General features: G+C 39.9%; 1 protein-coding gene across 2 annotated transcripts in view; it reads left to right on the top strand.

Moving 5' to 3' along the window:
- Window positions 1-22,221, top strand: part of LOC111865754 — a 338,635-nt gene that overhangs the window by 72,893 nt on the left and 243,521 nt on the right. The window lies entirely within an intron of this gene.

Raw genomic sequence — 22,221 nt, 5'->3', positions numbered from 1 at the left:
TTGTATAGTAAACTTCGTATACTGCGTGCACTGTATCTATACCAATAATAGCCCTGGTGTAAATTAATTTGTTCTCTGACTCTCATTATGAAGTTTCAGTAGTTTTAGAATATTAGTTGAAGCACCATAACTCAAGCGGTTAGTCGCTGGCTTCCCACCATGGCGGCCCGGGTTCGATCCCGGGTCTGGTCAAGTGGAATTTGTGGTGGACAAAGTGACGCTGAGACGGATTTTCTTCGAGTACTTCGGTTTCCCCTGCCAATCTTTATTGCACCAAATTCTCCGTCATCATAAGCACCCGGAGGCAGGCTACAATAGGCCAATCAGTGACCGCCGTGCCGAGTGGACCCAGTTGGACTCCACCGCCCACTAAGCGAATTAAAAAAAAATTAATATTAGTTGAAGCAAATATTTCTCTTATTATCTTTGCTTTACGGCAAGAAGTCCTTCCTGAGAAGCCAATATTCAGTCAGCCAGCTCAAGAATTTCCCCACCTCTTAATAACTGCGAAGGTTTATTATTGGGCTTCTCGTATTCACAGAACCTCGTTACCTGTCCCAGTCATCAGCCAGGCATATCCAGTTCGCCCATTCATAACGGTTTACTCTAAGATCTATTCCAAAATTATCCCCAGATCTGTATCTCGTTCTCCAGCTTGGTCTCTTCAGTTCACGTTTCCAAATTCAAATTATATGCATTTCTAATGTCAGTCTAATAATACATGATGAAGATAACAATCTATGAAGATCCTTAGTACACATACTCTTAAATCTCTGAATACTTTTTCTTTGCTGCGCCCAAATGTTCTCCTTGGTCTCAGGCAGCGAAGTTTAATGAAATACGATTTTTAGAAGTCTTATTAAATTCAAGTATAATATAATAATTTACCGCCGTATTTATCCAGACTTTATTAATTTTTATAGATTCTTTTTCCTTTTCTGAAATATTTTTTTTGGGAATTTTAAGTTTGATATAGTTTACAGTAAAGTGTACATATTCTTACATTCAGCGGAATTAGCCGTCTACATTTTACATCATGTAAACTTGTTATGTGTAACAACTTGTTTACCGGAAGCGATTATCTATGCCTCACAAAACGTAAATAATTTGTTACGGTAAACTGCTTACATGAGAATGGTCCTTCTTTTGTGTGATTCAGTTTCCTTAGTTTCATGGACAATTTTATGATGCAGTCTTCATTTATAAAACTGACGACCATCTCACGTCGATGCTTCAGCGAACCCGGCTTTACTTTGAACGCAATATTTTTAAGCGAATGCTGCCGGTAGATTGTGCTGCTCTACGGAACTCGGCCCTTTCCTGTGTTGTTCGGTTGATTTTGTCAAAATCACGTATCAAACCATGGGCTGAACATATAGGTAGGAAGACAGAAATAAGTTTTGTGTACGAAATTTTGATGGTGGAACGTAATTGGTTCGGCGGAGGAGTTGCAACGAAAATACTAGGACTCGTCCTTTTGAAACGAACTAAATCTACTGGATTTGCATAGCATCATGGGAAACCTGCAGCGAAGAGTTCGTGAAAGGGAACGAAGATGAGCGCAGTGGAGATTTAATGTACACAGCCGAACAGGTTCCTCTAGAAATGAAGCTCTAGATTTGTATTCGAGACGAGCTTTGTTCGAGTCTCTCCTGGAGACACCGGATACCTTGGAAAATGTAATTCCATATAACCTTGGGAGATGGAACAAGATAATGTAGTTGTAAATTGCGTTCAGAAAGTACCGGTACCTAGTTCTAATCTCGGCTGGGCTACCCGTTCTTCAGATGCGATTTTTCAGTCTTTCCGCGGTATAAGCAGGGCAGAACCGGAAGCAGGTCGCTACCGCTTCCTTACAAGTCAGTCATCAGTCATCAGTCATGATCATTTTGCTGTCCTACTCCACACTGCACACTCTTCCACAAGTATAATTAGAATTATCAAGTCATGGAGGATGAGATGGGCGGGGCGTGTAGCAGGAATGTAGAAAACGAGGAATGAATATAGGATATTGGTGGGAAAGCCAGAAGGAAAGAGACCACTGGGAAGATCAAGGCGTAGGTGGGTGGACAATATTAAAATGGATCTTGGAGAGATAGGATGGGATGGTGTGGATTGGATTGATGTGGCTCAGAATCGGGACCAGTGAACACGGTCATGAACTTTTGGGTTCCATAGGGTGCTGGGAAGTTCTTGAGTAGCTGCAGATTTGACTTCTCCTCAAGAAGGGCTCAGCTCCACGAGTAATTGACAGAAGAACTAACTCCACACTTCATAATCTTTGCTTTTGAAACAGAGACAAGAGTCTATCTTGCAGTTCTTTTGTAATAGTGCCCCTTCCTTTCAGTTGAAAGTACTAAGAGGAATTACAGAACGACAGTCTGACAGACTCGCGCTTGCGCACAGTTACTTCCGTAGGTTATGTGAGGATTATTCCAATATGGAGGCTCATGTAGCGTCTCATAACGGGATCACTGACAAATTAGAAAAGATTTAAAACGAAGCATTCGAGCCCTGATCGAAGTACTGTCTCGTAATTTGTTAGAAAGACTGAGAAAAGCAACGTAAAACTCAGTCAGGATATCCAGTTACCCCGCCGGGACTCGAACTGAGACCTTACCGACAACATCTAGGCCGAATTGATCAGTCTACTGAATATTTTTATAAGAAGTGAAAACATGTAGGTAACGAGATAAGAAAGCATAACGGTTCTTGCCTTACAACCCATATCAGTGTTACTTTCAAGTAAAGTTGCATTAAAATGTCAGTACAGCATTGCAGCTGTAAGTAACGGTTGAACTCTGAACGTGGAATACAAAGGCTCGAAAACAAATTTCGTGTTGCGTGTGGTTGGTTCGTAGCGCCTCTATATGAACTAGGTTAATTAGCTGCACGTGTCAGGGCAAGAGGTTCTCGATTTTTCTTAGGATATTTACAACATTTACAACAAGTTAGAACGGAATATATTCATGAATGATGAGCAGGTGAGGATAAGAAAGGAGGCAGCAGTGGCCTAGAAGCAATATCTTGGAAATCAGCTGGAAAACAGGAAAGTTAACACTATACTCCGTCTATTTGAGTGGTCGCAAAAAATGCCGAGACCCAAATCTCATACTCAACCTGAGATTTTCTGAACGACATGAGAGGATGACGCGCTTGTTATCCACATGAAGGTGCTCTCTCTGAATTTCCATGGGAGATATAAAAAAAAGTAAAGCTATCCCTGTAACAGACCGTGAAGGCCCATAGGGTTGTGAGATGTTGAGGGTCCCACATTATCTAGACAATCGGCTCAAAGATGGCGGTGAGGTTATTAGCCCTACGCGCCGGCCTCGCTTTACTCCCCAGGGAAATTATTTAATTAATTCCTGGTAGTCATTTCTGTTATAGGTTGAGTCGACCCCAGGGCCGGAAGGATTAAATCAATTGAAAAAAATCCAAAGACCTCATTGGGATTTGAACCCGGGACATTCCGACTAGTAGCATAGTGTCTCAGCTACCGCGTGCCCTTTCCCTGTGAGGAATAATGAAAATTAAGGAAATACTATAAGCATATCTGGTGCGTCATTCGAAAATCAAGCATCAGAATAGAAATAAATTTTCCTTGAATTAACTTGATTAGTTACAGTTTATAATTAAAGGATCAGAGCGTGAGCATGCTCTGTACAATGTGCAGTTTTTCAAGTTCGTAACGATTCAGTGGAACTCAAACTTTTCCTCCGATACGCCATTGGAGATTTGTATCTGAAACTTTTCATTTTATCGATTGTTGGTTTCCTGAGGACTGACAATGCTTTTGAAACCGCACTGGTTGTAAAGAACTGATTTAATGGAAAGGGTATCGAAGGCAACGGGTATGGCTTTTTTCAAGATTTTATTGGTGAAAGGTCTCTCTCTCTTCTTCACAAGTAGAACCGACAAATTTGAGAAGGGTAATTGATTTTAAAGGGGTTTTAGAAAGATGTATAACACTTAGAATTACTGGGTTTACATTGTGCGACATTCTAGGAAATAGCAAACACAACGCTCCGAAAAGTTGATCTGTTTCCATCCTCAGGTGAAGGGGAAAACACCTACTCTGATTGGTCCCACAGAAAAAGCTAACCTCAATCACTGAACAACTAATGTCATATTCACTACAGCTGTTTCAATACCTCAGAGAGGTCTATGTCGAAGGGACGCAACAGTTTCCGAAACGTAATATTTTCTAGTTTTTTAGAATACCGGACAATAGACAAAGTCCAAAATCCCAGGAAACCTGAGGTAGATAATGTTTTTTTTTATCCTGACTTCTAGGTACTGAACAGAATAACAAAACCAGACAGGGGATTCAATCCACGTACCTCACGAAGCGAAGTCAAACGTGGAACGCTTTCGTTTCCATTTCAGGGAAAGTCAGAAAATAGGCTTTCCTCTTCACGGAAAGACACAGAAAACGCTTTGTAGAATAGCGGACGACACTCCTCATATTGTGTAGTTGTACAAGGAAATTATGCTTATTAAATGATGCTTCCTCAACTACAAAATTGTGTATCATGTCAAATATTGTAATGGTTAGGCCGCTTCTTCGTTTCTGTAACGACTCTGTAACCAGACATTATATAGCGTCGTATAAAATCGTTATAATGTGCACTTCCCAGTTGATTTGACGGCGTGTCTCAGCGTTTGTATTGTGATAATAAACGTTTCTGAAAACAATGCTGTGTCGAATGACGACTCGCCAATTTTTTGTCATTACTTACAAGAATGTTGTCTTCTTCTTCTTCTTCTTCTTCTTCTTCTTCTTCTTCTTCTTCTTCTGTATTATTATTATTATTATTATTATTATTATTACTATTGTTATATTGTTGGTCTCCGTGTTCTCACTATGCAAATTATGGACCTTTTCAGCTGTGATGTCAGCTGCCTCATTCTAAAATGTTACCTGTTCACAATTTATGACAATCTTCCAGTCTCCTTCGGCGGTGATCGTTGCCTGTAGTTGGAACAGAATCAATCAATCAATCGTTTCATGGATGAAGAACCATTTTATGCTACATTTAATGCAGGCTACGTAATACGAAAATCAGCCTCACGGTGTTTGAAATTTAAAATCAATATTATCATAGAATATTTTATGAATGTGATTCGTGGAATTGGAAACCTGTTAAAGGAGCTAATATTGACCCAGTGTCCACTTGCTTATTTCATGTTAGTCTTGTCATTTAGAGCCGGTCACGGTAGCCGAGCGGTCTAAGGCATGTACTGTCTACGCTCGCTCTGAAGCCGGGATCGTAGGTTCGGATCTGTTTTCTGTGAGGTACGAACTGAATTCTTATATATTATTCTTATACACTGCCAGTCACAGTAGCCGAGCGGTCTAAGGCATGTACTGTCTTCGCTCGCTTGGAAACCGGGATCGTGGGTTCGAATACCACTCATGGCATGGATGTTTGTGTGCGTTTTTCTGTGTTTGTCTACAGGTAGAGGCCTTGAGACGAGCTGATCACTCGCCCAAGGAGTCCTACCGTATGTGCAAGATCTAGTAAACCGAAGTGAAACGGAGAGTCTCATGGAGGTAGGCCTAGGCCCAAATTGGGGCTGTAGCGCCACAGGAAAAAAAGTTACAGAATTTGAATCTACGGAATTAAAATATGGGATTATGAAGAGAGAAACGGAAGAGAGCAGAGTTTTAAATTCAGTCCTTGAAGGAGACGAAATATTTGCAGATTTAGTATGACGGGCGGTGTAACGAAAGAATATATTTATATGCATAAAAGGGAACATTGAGCATTTCAATTGATTTTTTACATTTATATGATTTTTCCTGTTTTGAATAAAAATTTTATATCTAAGGCACACAAAGCATTAGTAAAAAACCACAAAGTTTTATAATTCAACTTCCGAAGGCTACTGGAACTCGATATTGGCTGCTTTTACTTGCTTTCCCGTAAATCACCTTCCATTAATTCATAGTCACCTGCCTCATTGAAGTCACTTGCATCACAAGCGCACACGGAGCCTAAGCTGCGTGCAAGAAAAGAGTGGGGGGCCAGTGTACGTGGTTGCCTAGGAGACTCCGCAAATGACGAATTTCCCAATATCATTAATATTTGTTGTCTGCATGACGTCAGTGGTTTTCACTGGCGATCTACGTGGCTTAAGGTGGGGTTTTGCTTTGTTTGTCTGTAATAAAATACCGAATGGAACAAAGTGAGTTTATCTCATGAGGATGATGAATCAGTTAACCAAATATGTGGTCGTGTGACACACAGATTATCACGGGTAACATATTCAGTTACCTTTATATTCCGTATCCCTCTGCGCATGATAAATAAGGGTCAAATTGAGGGCTGTCAACGCGACAATTAATTATAAACAGACGTTGAAGCGTTTAATATTCGTGGTACTTTATTTTCATCCCAGTGCCTGTTTCGATCTGCAAAGGTCATCGTCAATTGGTTTACATGAATTATCAAAATGGATCCATTTTTATATTCAATAAATTTATATTATCTCGATAATATGTCGTAATGTGATAAAGCTTAAATACGAATATGTTAAATTAATGTGTAGTAGTTTAAGTAAATTAAATAAAATAGAAATTTAGATGTTAATTATGGCAAAGTTTACTACTCTAACTTCATTATCATTACTAATTTCATGCAAACTCATCCCCAATCATTGGTTTGAAAATGTCTTCCATACCTACTTTTGCATTGAAATCTCCTAACAAAATTTTTATATGGTACTTCGGGAATTTATCGAATACATGTCCTAGTTCTTCGTATAACCTGCCCTTTATATCAATAATTTTATCTTCTGCTGATGCATGAACCTTCAGAACAATGATACCACAGCAGCGTCCTCTTATTATTATGTACGACAGCCTACATCAAACGTTCGCTACCCTCTTAAATGCTGATATGATTCTCTTATGTACAAAAAGCCTGCACCTAATTCATGATTTTCACTCCGCTTTCCATAGAAAGATGTATATTCGCCTGCTGGTTCAGTGCCACCTCCGTCGCATCTGAACTCCTATACTGCCACTAAATCTAGTTTGTATTTTGAGATTTCTTCTGCCACTGCCCCGAGCGAACCTGCCCAGTACACTCTTCTAACTTTCTGAGTACCAAATCTTAGATCCACTTCCTTTCGCCTATGTCGTTTCTCCAGAGGATCCGTCCAAGTCCGAGGCTTTTGGAACGTTTTCGTAAGAACCTTATTTTTTACGGTGAGGGGTTGTTAGCCCCACGCCCAACCCCCCTTGTCGGCTCTCCGCGACTGCTTATTCAGTATTTTCGTGGCTTCTCTCCATACCTGGAGGGCGTCTCCTTGATCCGCAACCCGAGGACGCGCCATGCCGTGTTGACAAGGGACCCACCGAACATGGGAAATTCTTCAATATCGCACGATAACTTATCCGCTTGTGTTGGCTTTAAAGTTATCACAGCGGTTACTATGGAGAGTGCGATCTTCTGAATTGTAACGCTGTGTAGTTCGGAGAAAATTCGACGTTTCGGAGGAACATATATCCTCCATCTACAGGGCCAAATAGTAAGCCAAGCAGGAAACCATAAATAATCACGCGGCAAGCAGAGAGCTGAAAAAAGAAATGGCACATTATGAAATACCAGCAAGTGACCCTGTGTACACTCTGCTTCCAGATACATGGCTCATTTTTATATTTTTCAAGCATCCAGTAATGTATAATATATTAGTTAAGGATAGCCAGTCGTAAAAGAAAATATTAAGGGAATTTTATCTCACGAAATTTATTTGATTCGCTAAATAAATTATTAACCTGTACGATATTTCACAGTAATAGCTTTTTGCGCATGTCTGATACAGATTTCACCCCCTCTAGAAAAGAGGATCGCTTTTGAAAATTTTACTCTCTGTGTACTTTCCTCCCTGCTTTTTTTCTCTCTCTCGCTCTGCTATTTTATTTCGTTTTTATCTCTTACATGTCTGCGAATTTCAGGGTAAATAAGTAGCCATACTGAACTGGGTATGAATTTTTTAAATATACAGAAGAATCCATCCTTTCATAGTCTGACTTTCATACAGGAATTTATAATGGATTAAAACTAATATATATCGCAAAGCTCTTTGTTGTTTTATTGAAAGTTTTACAATTTATTTCAATGTTTTTATTACGGTGGAAACTTGGTTTCATATCTTCGAAATTTCAACGTAAAACGTTGAGTCTGATCTATTCTGGAGAAGCAACGAGGAAACTGCATGTAGCCGCAAAAGAAACGGAGTTAGCGTAGATCGAAAATTACTGACCACAAATAATATCACATGAAGCGATATTATTTAATTTTTTGTATGTGTAAAAGTTTGCGGGAGACCTCTCTTTAGGCTTTTTTTATTGTTAGTGGGGTGGGACTAATTCCCTTGTACTGCGGCCACTTCTGGCCTATTGTACCAGCCCCAGATGATAGGTGAGGGTGATTGTGGAGCAATTGGTGGAATGAAGATTGGCAGGGGAAACCGAAATACTCGGAGAAAACCTACCCCAGCGCCACTTTGTCCACCAAAAATCCCACTTGACCGGACCCGGGATCGAACCGGGGCCGCCGCTGTGGGAAGCCAGCGACTAACCGCTTGAGCTGTGGCGCGGCCTTCTTTAGGCTTAGATGGCGATCTTTAGCTTCATGACCTTCCTTTTCTACATCTGTGCATGCTACTGTGTATTCTGGTCGCCAACAGAACAATGAAAATAAACCAGTCGAATTGTTTACATTGGTTTTATTTAATAACTGCTACATATTTCGTCCACATTTGGTACCAATTTCTGGCAGTTTCGTCAAATGCGTCTCATGGTATTGAAATGTTCTAATATGGATCCTTATTAGTGTTAAACATTTAGTGGACACTGCCACCTAAAAGGACACTTTTCCAAACCGGGACTGACAGGCGACCCAACTTGTGAAAGGTGCCTACAAGAAGATGAATCAGCCACACACATCCTATGTGATTGTGAGGCCATAGCTTACCTAAGATATCGCCACCCGGGTTAGTTCTTCACGGAACGCCCCCATAAACAAAGTCCTGCCTTTCATTCGAAGTGTAAGATTGATAAAGGGTTAATCCAAAGGGGAAACACAATAGCCCATTGAAGGTCCCAGTGCTAGGGCCAGTTTTATGGCTCACCACTCATACTCATACTCATAGTGTTAAACATTATAATTATATAGTATATTATGAAGTTGTAAAAATATATCTTATTTTTTAAATTTTAAAATTCTTTCGTCGTCATGATGTACAATTCTGTTAATTTGTCGAGCGTTGTATGAGGTTAGTTCTTATATTATATGGAAGTGAAAGCTCCGCGTGTATTGCCCCCACAACTCGGACAGTAATACACATGATACTTTGCTTCTGGATTCTACAAGAAAGAAAGCTGGCCGCTTTTCCCCCCTGGAAAGAGCCCCCGGTACACATTGGATAGGAGGCTGGGTGGGGCCCAAAACCGGTCTGGATGACGTGGAGAAGAGAAAATTCTTGACCCTACCGGGGCTCAAATTTGGACTCTTCGGTCATCCTGCTCGTAACCAGTCGCTAACCCGACTTCGCTATCCCAGTGTTATGAACAGTAGAATATTTTAATGTGTAAATGCTGGTTGAATTCTAGTTTCACCAAGTTTAATGAAAATGAATAAAATATTTCAAACTTATTCTGAGGGAGGGGCAGATAAACAAACATTCGAAAGTCGTTACATCTTAATGTAACACTGCCTTTCCCCATAGGGCAAAGTAGGTTAGAATTAATGGCCTATCGAGATGTTTAATACAGTCCGACGACTCGTTACGACTGTTAGGAATGTTGACACACTGCAATTATACTAAATGTCGCGCTTATTTATTTAAATTAATTAAAAGACTGTGGGGTGAAAGTAGGAATGTAAGCGGCATGCATTTTCTTAACATCCCTTTACTTCCGGTTGTCATATAAGTTGAAGCAAATAGCTACCACGTTCCAGAGATGATTGTGCCATGGTATGACTAAATGAAATACCCCTCTAGCAGTTGAAGCCTGTTCCCTTTACGCCATTCAAGTTAGTGTTCACAGAACAGAGACATAAGGAATAATTTATTAAGATTGGTGCTTCTCAAATTGAAGTTCACATCAACTTGCAGTGTCGTAGTTTGTGGGCTTTGTACTGTTTCAGGGATTGCATTGCATATTTATTTTATTTGTAAGGAAATTAAGAAGGAAATTATGGCAGAACAAAATGTAATGCAGACATGTTGAATAGTCACCCACAACCTATGAAGCATGTTCTTTCTCAAAACGAATAGAGACATATTTCTTTCACATTTGCTTCATCATACATTTAAATATTTATATGAGTGTCTTGTACATACGTACTGATATATTTTATTTCAAAATTCGAGAATATTCCTTTAAATTCTTCAGCAAATTCGCTGTCACCTTGTATCGGTACATAATGAGCATAAATTATGGCACAGAAAATGAGTCATATCTGTATATCTTCCCGTCCAGAATTTTTATATCCGAAACTTCTTAACTGATTTCATATGAATTTCATAGTGGGGGTCTACAGCAAACTCAAAAAGTAAATTTAATTTTGATTTCCGTTGATCCAGTACTTCTTATTTTACGTGAAGTTCGAATCGTACATTTTGTTGATGTTATACAGGATGTTATCTGTGTTTGTGTCAGCATTTCTAGAGTCGGCTTATATTTCAGCACGAATATAAAAATTATAAAACTATACTCTGTAAAAAACAGTTGACAAAAATTATAGAATTGGTTATTCTTTGTTGAAGTTCCAATTTCCAGAAGATACAAGCAGCTTATAAAGAGCAGGGAAGTCGTTAAAATGTCAATATGTATGTACTTATGATTGACAGGACACAGAGGGATAGTGAAATGGCTCAGGCGTTTAGTCTCTGTCGTCTGGTTCGATATACAGGTCGTGTGGAATTTGTGATAGACAAAGTGGAACTGCGGCGGGTTTTCTCGGAGTACGGCCGTTTCCTCTGCAAATTCTTATTCTACCAAATATTCCACATTTATTAATCATACTATCATCAATGCTCTATAGTCTCGATGTTGACATCGTCGTTGACCACCTAATAAGAAGACCCAGATGACTTTAATTGGAGAAGCGTTGTTTGTAACGTTTATCAGTCAGTATGACTGTGTGACGTGGACGTGAAATGGTCTATTAAAGAGAGTTCTTATTAAAGTAAAACAAAACAGAGTCTTGCTCCTAAGTAGATATAACTAGATAACATGATAAAATGTGAAATTCATGAGAGACCTGAGGTATTACGGATAATTTTTGGAATGATAGATACGTCGATGAAACGTACAAAGAGAGAAAGCAGAATGTAGTGTGAAAATAAGAACCTACAATACGAGAAGTAAGAGGAATAACATGAAGGTGGTGAAAATTAATTTCCTGAGGCTGATATGTTCCCTAATCCGTAAAACCATAAGGAAGAAATTTGGAATTTTTCTTCGCTAATCTGTCCGATTGGCATGTACTGTCTTCGCTCGCTTGGAAACCGGGGATCATGGGTTTGAATCCCACTCATGGCATGGATGTTTAGTTTGTGTGTGTGTGTGTTTTTCTGTGTTTGTGTACAGGTAGAGGCCTTGCGACGAGCTGATCACCCGCCCAAGGAGTCCTACCGAATGTGTAAAATCTAGAAAAATCGAAGTGAACGGAGAAGTTCATGGAGGTAGGCCTAGGCCCACTGGGGCTGTAGTGCCAAGGAAAAGGAAACATGTCCGATTGCTGACATCAATATTCATGCCTGCTTATGTACTTATGGATAAAAGCGACTTATATGATTACCTTAAGATGCCTGTCGGCACACCCAACAGTCTAGCTATCCAAGATATCTGCTGGAGCTTCGTCGGAAAGGAGTGACGTGTTGACAACAGTAGCTCTGTGGACGTCACCACCTAGTACAAACACTACTTGGCAGAAGCCTACAAAGCTCATATCAACAGTAACATATATGTGGAGGATTTATCCACGTTAGACCCAGTGTTGATATTATTACATATTTTCCAGGCACTCAGTATTAAAATATATACGAAATTCTATATAGTTTCGGCACTTGACTTAAGGCATTATGCCGAAACTGCTGCTCCTTTTGCAACACACCGTCCTTTCAAATAAACCAATGTTTGAATCAAGACGGTGTTAAACAATGTTTCGTGTGGTAGATAAATTTAATATAGTTTTAAATATTTTTGAAAACCCTAATATCATAGTGTGTATTAAGGCCAAACCTCTCATATACTCTTAAATTGAAAGAAATGTATTCCATTTACCCGAAAATTTTCTATTATTGTAAATAAAGTTTCCAGATCTGAGACAGGAACCCACAGGATAACATTTATTGGAGAGGAGCCGGGATAGCGCAGTGGGTGTAGCGACTGGCTACTGGCTGGACGACAGAGGGGTCGGAGTTCGAGTTCCAGTAGGGTCAAGAATTTCCTCTTCTCTACGTTGTCCAGACCTGCTCTGGGTTCCACCCAACCTCCTATCAAATGAGTACCTGGGGCTCTTTCCTCGGGGTAAAGAGGCCGGGGCGTGAAGCTGACAGCTCACCTCTAAGTACTGCCGAGGTCGAGAAAATATGGAGTTATAGATGACTCCCTCATACGCCTTCATGGCATATTGCTTATTTAGTTAAGCACAAGGACAACTTTACATTTTACCTTTTACAAAGATGTTAGAAATTCCCTCTACTCTCAGTTCGATATGAAACAACGAGAAAATATTCGAAACTGATTTGTGTCTTTATGTTATAACAAAACAGTGACGTTTACTTGAAAAGGAATGAAATGCCATTAGTACTATTTCCTTAGCTGCAATTGTATAGGGACTTCTACTACATATACATGTCAGTTTTTCCCGTAGTTGACTCAGGATCTGGCGATCTTAATGTGTCATGAATTAAAGTTCAATTTACAGTGATCCTCGTGTGAATTACCACTGCAGATATCTGCGAACATTCTTCAACTATAGTCCATGGAGACGAGAGAGTCCTCGTAAACAAATGCACGCGTTATCTCCTTCGCTCTTTGAATGAAATCATGCAGCGATCGCGTGATGCGTGTACCGTTGCAGGGGCGTCCAAAGTTCACTCTTCAGTCTGAATGCAGGTTAACGTGCGTCCGAATGCAGTGAGTACACTGAGTAACTGCGCGCTTTGTCCACTCCTCGCTGTCAGCTGTGGCGACGCGGGGCTTGCTTTGTTTACGCTGTCTCGTCTCCGCGAATGGACTATAGTCTGTTACAGTCTAAATATATATGTATGTGACTATATCACTTATTGTGACTTGAAAATTGTTTCCTCATTGAAGAACAGTTACAGTTTAAGTATGAATAATTCTAGTGAATTTGTCTTGTTTTTCAGTGGAGGAATCCCTCCCCTAATTTAACTATACGTACGTTAGAGTACTTAGTTCACTTTTCTTCTTTAATCGTGTAAGTTGATTCGATATAAAGTTAATTTTTATAATAATCTGTCATTTGTACAGGTTTTCATGCAAGGCCGTCCACGGAAATGAAAGCACAGCTCATTAACCCACTAACTATATATATATATATATATATATATGACTGTCTCGAATCCTCTTCATGTTTCTCTCGAGCGATATAAAAAGCGGCCAGCTTCAGTTCCAGAACTGACAGTGTCCCGCGCCCCACTGGTTGCAAAACTCTTGGTAGAATATTCAAATTAACAGAAGTGGGGTTCTGAACGTTATCGATATTTCTCGTATTAACCAAATTTGATGAAAAACGACCGGCTAGCTGTAGGAGGCGCCCAATTATTGACCTTGTTATGAATACCGCATCGTTCACCGAGCAGATTTCGGAAGGGCTGCGGAAGACGAGTGGACTATCATGAGTTCTGAGTGAGAATGGTTTCATAGTTGCTGAAAGTTTGAACGCAATTTAGTACTAGAGTTGCTTAAACGATACGTGAATGCAAAATTTCTGAATGTCAGTTGCGGGTTCGTAAATTATTTCTACGATTTATTCATATAAATTGAAAACAAAATAATTTGTTCCAGTACGACGATCAAAAGCACGTGAACAGCCACCAGTGCGCTCTGCCGTGATTGGAAATTAAGTAAACAGTGAATGCCCTGAAATATAAAACAAGTTGATCAAGACTCGTTTCCAATTAGCGAACAATTTTCATTGGAATATACAAAAATTTGTCTTCTCTTTTTTGTTCTGTTCTTTCTCTTTCCAATAGATTATTCAGTCAGCCCGAATCTGGGGTTTACACAGGCTCTTATACGAGTGGGTACCGGAAGCTATTTCTCTGAGGGTAAAGCGGCAGGAGCTTGAAGCTGCCAACTTACCTCCATCTAGCGCAGAAGTCAAGAATGACCTAGCTATACCCCCATTCTCTCATACGTTCGCAGGAGCATATGTACCTCCACATGCTGCCTGTTACATGCTAGTTTCTTCCTTGGTTTACTCTACAACCCTGAAGAAGAAGGTGACATGTTCCTCCGCTCTCAGAACGGTTGAGAACCACTGGTCTAGAGCACTGGCAGCACAGCAAAACATGCAACTTAGATCTCGGCCAGCGGCCTCCACAGTCTACGAGTAAAGTTCCCACGCGGGTTCAAATCCGGCGGAGGTCGTGGAATTTTTAAGGGCGGAAAAATTCAGGGAACAAGTCCTCCGGGAGGGACTTTAAGCCGTGGGTCCCGTGTCGTAGATTTACGGCACGTAAAAGATCCTCATGTCTCTAGGAGACCCAAGTAGTGTCCAAGGCCTCCGGTAGATGGGGAAGTTATCGGATACCAATGCCAGTAGAGGGCCGACCTCGCTGGCGGAAAGGGAAGAGTTATCGAATACCGCTCCAGTAGAGGGCCGACCTCGCTGGCAGAAAGGGGAGATAGCGGGAAACCCACCCCCTCTATACTGAATAACTGAATAGATCTCGGCCTTAGCACTCACCACCGTGAACACCTCAAACACGGTATCACGCACTAGAAGACAGCAGTTGTCGTGTTCAGAATTGCTTGATCAGAAGTTGTAAGACGGCAGGCAGCCTCCGAGCTACCAAGACAGAAGCACAAATGCTGACAAAGAACAGGCATAATGCGATTACAGACACACGAACATAAAATTAAGCCCTGAGCTTCCGAAGTTTTGTCTGCACTGAATTTACTTTCATAACAATCAATGTTATTTCTTTCCATATTAGTTACGCTGGAATTAAATTCTCTTCCACTGCACTTCCGACGTTTTTCTGTAAAGCTTCAGCTGTTCTTACGCACCGGCTCCATATTGTTTCAAAATGTCAGAATTTAATTTATTATTCGAGAAATTAGCAGCTGAATGACATTAATATAAGGGGAAGTCACCTGCGAACTGTCATTGCACGCGTAAGAAAGCACGACTTGGTTTCGTAACCGAATTCGAAAACAAAGATATCAGTTTCATAATGTGGTCTCTGTCCGTCCGCAAGCAAGCGCAGCAGAAGTATGGAGTCGGTTGCGTTCATGCTTGTTCTCGAGGCCTAAACTAAATTGTGCTGAACCGTTTTCATTTTTGTTCTTTCTGGAGAAGTCGCCAATTCTGTAGCTACTCAAAAATTTCTCTGCATTTTATTGAACCCAAAGGCTAATTACCGTGTTCACAAGAGCCCTCCACTGGTCCCTATCCTGAGCCATATCAATCCAATCCATTCCATCCCATCTCTCTAAGATCCATTTTAATATTGTCCACCCAAATACGCCTTGGTCTTTCCAGCGGTCTCTATCCTTCTGGTTTTCCCACCAATATCCTACATGCATTTTGATTTTTGTTCATTCTGGTTGACTGTAAGGACAACATTTTTATTATGCTGTAAATAAATATTTTGCACACCTTTCCATTCAGCCTAGTGATGATAATTAAGGAGCTATTTCAAGGAAATAGCTGCTCCGGTGTAGAAAACCAAAATTAACGGCCGTGGGGATTTGTTGCGCTGACCACGCGACACCCTCTATCCGCAAAAGTTGGCACTAACTTCGCTAACAAGACGCGGTCGCTCGGTCGGTATAGTTCGCTTGCAGACTAAAATCACGGAGTTTGTTTTTGTTTTGTTTTTTCCATTAATTTAATTGAACTTAATTAAACATGTATGCTGTGCTTCAATTACTCGAATGTTACTATATTTATTTTAATTAAACTCAAGAATACTGAAGAAAGGAGAAGTAATATAAAAATCAGAATGTTGTAAAATGGAGGGATAGACTTTTTCCGCAAATTTTTCAACGGATGATACACAAATTCTCATAGAATTTGAAATATAATTTTTGCTGTAAAATTAATGGAATTTAAAATTTATGCTTATACTTACATGATAAATTTAAAGCTGCATCAAAATCACACTTTTTACAAGGGAATGTCGTCAAGAAGCAAGGCTTCTCACAAACCTCTCAGCTGTTCTGCTTTGCTCCCTCAGCATCCTGACATTTCAGCAGTAGCGTCCTCTGCTGGTCACGGAGTCAGAAGTTGGGATGAATCTTTGAGATTAGGACATTTATCTCTCAGCACATATTAATTAGAATTAACTTAATCCGAAAACAGCTTCACTCAATTTAGTTAGAATATTATTATCAAGAGCCAATTAAAGTGAGGTGCAGTTGAAGCTTGAACTGCGTGAGTAAAATCCCACACAATCACCCAAAAATGTTATGATAATAAAGAAAGAAATCCGTTCATCCATTCGGGCTACTATCAGCCTTACACCCGAAGAAGCCCTCCCGATACAATAGTCGAAAAATAATTTAAGTGTCCGCACATTTTAATTCCGTCGAAAGCAAACTCGAGCCATGGAGACATATGCCCTTTTTACTATGTGATAATCACATCTCAAAAGAAAGGCTGTCGTTTCGAAGACTCACTACTTACTCATAATTCTGCAGAAATTAATTTTCGCGATTTAATGGGCCATGCAAAGGAGAGAACTTCTAGAAACTTTACGAAATATAAGTCTGACCTTTTGTTTCATAACAATGGCTTGGATGATCTGGATTCTAGTGACGTTTGGATCCGCGAATTGTCACTTATCCGTATCAGTCGCTTTATGCAAGAGGATAAGGCTGCCACAGCATGAAGCTAAGAATTCTCCTCCATATATTTCAGAGTCCTAGAAACTCTATACGCCTTCAAATTGTAGTGTTTGAGGAGAGGAGGAAATTTCAACGTTGCTCGTGCCATAGCTAGGGACGGTTAGTAGTCGGGTTCTAACCACTGTGACCCGGGTTCGATGCCACGTCAAGCTATATCGGATTCGTAATGCGAAATATTAGACTGGGGTACGTTTTCTGGGACTAGCTCGATTTCCTGCCAATTATCAAAATATCGAATTCTTGGCACTTAAACATCCTCCGGGGTTGATACATTGGGCCCACTAATGGCAGGCTCATCACCTGGATTCATTTTCGCCCAACCCCAAGAGTAATGCAAATTTGGTCGTTAGCGTATATCATAGAGATACCCTAAGAAGCGTTGTAGGCAGTTAAGATGAATTGATCACATTTACAGGTTACATACTAACCAATGTTCTGTGAACTTGAGGCTATTACTCGTAGCTTGTAGATGAGTCAGTTCTTTCACTGTATTTCTAACAAATGGAAAACCCGGCTCCTTGTTTGATTAAGTACAGCTTTTGAAACCTTTTGAACTGAAGGTAGAACTCTGTACAGCTATTCAATTTACTATTTTTCCGTTGAAACTGAAGTGTGTTCAACTTTGAGGAATTGCAGGAGTAGCATCAACGGTTTCCAGTTGCCAAAGGAAACTTTTCGACTTCACGCACCCTTTTGACGTTAGCCTCCAATGATAATTGTCGGCAATAATGGCAGTTTCATGAAACTCCAAGCGTAGGAAATTTCTTTGTATACTGAAGGCGTTTTAAAGGTCGAGAGATTATGGAACGTGTGCGCAAAATAGCGGGTAGCAAATATTTTAATTGTGAATATCTTTTATAGTGACTGATTTGAGATTTTAATCTGTTTAACAGCCCTATAAATCCTGTAGCCTGCCAAAAATCGGCTTTAGCCTATATGCATCCTTGCAAGAAGGACGAATGCATCAATCTGAAATAAGGATAATATTATAGAAGTTAAGGATATTGAATACTAGTTTGTTTCTCAAACGGAACACTGAAAACTGGTACGTTACATTTTAATATGCGTTTTGAAATTCATCTTCTCGCACTGTAATATTGATATTAGCATTCCGCCATGTTGCTTCGGTTAGTTAAGGAACAATAATCCTTCCATGTACACTCATTCTAAGCAATACAGCATCAGAAGTTGGAAAATTGTCTTTAAAGTACTTAATAAAGCACCTTATCGACGAAACTTGTCAGTAATTGTCTTCATAACCACGATTTGAGAACCTCAGAACCTTCATTTGTGTAGTTGACCGCAAACAACGTAGACACAAGTACCACTCAATTGATTCGATGTAGATTTAGTTCATTAGCATGGAAGTTGTTAGCATGGTTAGTGGAAGGTTAGGTTTGTAATTCTGCAGACCTTGTGTTTAAATTCAGGTAACCCCAAGAGACTCACCTCTTGCTAGTCCTGATCCTACTATGCCCTTACACGAGTCCAGCTTTGACAACCTGGGAAAACAAGAACTACCCTGTCAGCCCCAGAACTCAACAAATCCCCATTTCGAGTGCTTCTAGGTCTGTCGTTCTCTGAAAGTACGTACTTCAAAGTCCTAACTAGAATGGACATTTAGTTATCCAAAGAGCATGCGTTGATGCATTTCACGAAAGGACATGTAACCTGTCTCTGGTTTTAGCTAATGCATGATGAAAACTTTATGTTGTTTGCGTAAGTATTCTCGGAAATCGTTATTCTATCTCATAAATAAAGCTGTTTGGAAGAGAGGTTAAAATTAAAAGGAGGTTTCGTATTTCATTTCACACTGAAGAAGGTATGCAACTTTATGACAACTTTGGACTTTCTGAAAATATTTATCCATAAATTTATCACTGACGACCGATAAGTAATTCATCCTGATATCAATCTTTTGCTTGATTTTATTTTCTTGCGTTTACTCTGTTCCATGCTACAGAAGAGATACACTGTTGCGAAATCGACCTCTTTTATTGCGCAAGTTTTCAGTGTTTGACAACCTAAATGAAAAAGCGCTTTTCCACTCGTCTCGTGACAGGACAAGTCATACATTCACAATTACTAACAGAAATGACCGTTGAAATTCAACAGAAAATCAATAATTTCATACCGTCGTCCGTATCGTCTTCTTCTCTTCTCTTTGCCAATTTCGTACCTTTATCTCACTCCCTCCTTTCCTTGTTAAAACAGTGAACTAAGCTGCATTTGTGTACAATATTATATTTAAGCATCCTGTTACACTCACACAGTATATGAGACAAATTCCGTCTTAGGTGCAACAATTTAATTGTAGTTCTTCTTTATTAAAGATAGGCAGCGGCACACGCACAGAGAGCCTACACAGAACAACACCTGAACAGCGATAAAACAAGAAGTGGCCGCTGCAGCACTATAGACATAGGGCGAGTACCCAGAGAAATTTTAATTTTTAAAATTTGGAAAAAGAAAAAGAACGGAAAATTTAAAGACATTTTAATTTGAATTGAAATTTTAAAAAGTGCCGATTTTGAAAATCAAATTGACGTGTGTAGGTTAACAAAGATTTTATACATACATACAATTGGAAAGACTGGTGTTTTAGATTTTAAACTACGGGTAGTGTAGCAGCTACGTAAGAATATACACCTGATGATGGCCATTTAGGGCCGAAACGTGTAGTGTGGAGGAAGGAAAGAAGGAAGAACTACAATTAAATTGTTGCACTTAAGACGGAGTTTGTCTCATTTACTGCATTTGTGTATTTCATATGTTACGGTTTGTGTCTGTGTAAGTACATGAATGTTCCCATGGGATGATAAGACATAACTTGCACACTTCATCAGAAACACAAGTACGAGTATTGGTGATTATAACACTAGAATAAATTATACCGAGATATATTCCACGTTTAGAATTATTAATCAGTATATTCCGACATATATATATTTAAACTATAATGCCACTATGTTATACAGTCTGCGCCAAAATTAAAAAAAGGCGGATTGTTTTTAAAATATCGATTGTACAACATGTAATGAAATCCTTTATTCTGCATTGTATTTAGTACATTAACATTAATAAATATGGAAAAATTAATATATTCTCGCGAAATTTAGTGCGTCGTACTCCGAAACAAAATTCTCAGTTGAAGATCGATGTATGATAAGCAGAAATCTCCTGCCTAATATATAATTAAACAATTAACAATGACCAGTAGCTTATTGTAATTGAAGAATTTTCATAAGTTCCGAAAACTTTCAAAATTAAATGAAAATTTGTTCAAGTAAGACAATACACAATTCTAACCACAATAAAATATTTGTAGGTTTGAATTCCATACTGTACAAATATCCTTGCTGATATCCTTGTGCATTAGCTATTACTGTTCATATATCTCACGACAATGGCGCAGAAGTGGTGCAAATATTTTTTTGTCTATTGTTCTAATTTCCTCACGTCCGTCACTGCCTAAAACTAAATAAATTACAGAGGTTATGGGAAACAAGTACATTTAATTAATGGCGCCATGATCGGAGGAAAATTTCATTTGAATTGACAAGATTATAAGGAAGCTTAAATAGATATGCCTGTGTAAGGACAGTGGGGTGATCGAAGAAGCTAAGGGTATAACGGAAGACACTAGCAGCCATAAATGTTATCTTTTTTTTTTACTACTAGTGGGGTGGTACTAAGTCCCTTGTACTGCGGCCACTTCTGGCCTATTGTACCAGCTCCAGGTGATAGGTGAGGGTGATTGTGGAGCAATTGGTGGAATGAAGATTGGCAGGGGAAACCGAAGTACTCGGAGAAAACCTACCCCAGCGCCACTTTGTCCACCACAAATCCCACTTGACCACACCCTAGATCGAACCCGGGCCACCGCGGTGGGAAGCCAGCGACTAACCGCTTGAGCTATGGCCCGGCCTGAATGTTTTCTTACTTTCAGTTCTTGCGAGGGTACACGAGGAAAGAAAAAGAGCTAAACATCGCTCGAAACCATGATAACTGCTGCATCTGTTGTTCTGCAGTACAAAAAAAGTGCTGTCCTTGTTACACAATTAGATAGCGGGGTTTGTTACGAGCTAATTAACGGACTTCCCTGGGTCTCACTCCAGCCTTTACGGGAACAGACTTCATTTTGTCCCTGCTCTTTGTTTCAATTTGTCTTTCGCTTCCTCCTTCCTGCCTTATCCTGCAGTTTCGTTCTTTATTTACTTCGTTAATTGTTTTATATAAACTCTTTTCATTCCCCGTCTTTCCAAGCACCTCTTCACGAAGACCAACCATGGCATTGCATTCTCCTGGCTTCTAGGGTGCGGACAGATAGTAATACTAGATAATTCTGATGACACACGCCTTCAGAGCTACTGTAATAGGGTAAAAGATAAAGTATAGGAGGTTGGTTGGACACCAGAACAGGTCTGGACGACGTGCAGTAGTGGAAAATCTTGGCTCTACAGGGACTTGAACTCCCGATTTCTCGACGTTCCAGCCCGTAGCCAGTCTCTATACTGACTGCGCTATCCCGGCTCCCACATTGTAATAATGGAAGACATAAATGGTAATTAAATCTTAATTAAAAATATGCGAGAATTCATTTTAATTTTCTCGAGGTGCAACACAGTTCCAAGTGATTAAGTCTCCAATAGTAGGTTTGGTGAAAAGCTTTCACTTTCTGCTCTGCAGTTCGTTCTACTCAAGACTCCGCAGTTTCAGCACAAGACAGAGAAGAGAACAGAGGTCTCAGGACGGGCGTTATGAAAATAACTATTTTGGATATACACTCATCCCCTAATCAAAATAGCCAATGGAGCACTAAGTGACTCACCTACTCCAACCAATATTTTTTTTTTCTGTGGCGGTACAGCCCCAATTTGGGCCTAGGCCTACCTCCATGAAATTCTCCGTTTCACTTCGGTTTACTAGATCTTACACATTCGGTTAGGACTTCTTGGGCGAGTGATCAGCTCGTCGCAAGGCCTCTACCTGTACACAAACACAGAAAAACGGACACACACAAACTAAACATCCATGCCCTGAGTGGGATTCGAACACACGATCCCGGTTTCCAAGCGAGCGAAGACAGTGCA

The sequence above is a fragment of the Cryptotermes secundus genome, unplaced genomic scaffold, assembly GCF_002891405.2.
Source record: "Cryptotermes secundus unplaced genomic scaffold, Csec_1.0 scaffold183, whole genome shotgun sequence".
NCBI classification, from domain to species: domain Eukaryota; kingdom Metazoa; phylum Arthropoda; class Insecta; order Blattodea; family Kalotermitidae; genus Cryptotermes; species Cryptotermes secundus.
This window is presented reverse-complemented; position numbering and strand designations above follow the sequence as displayed.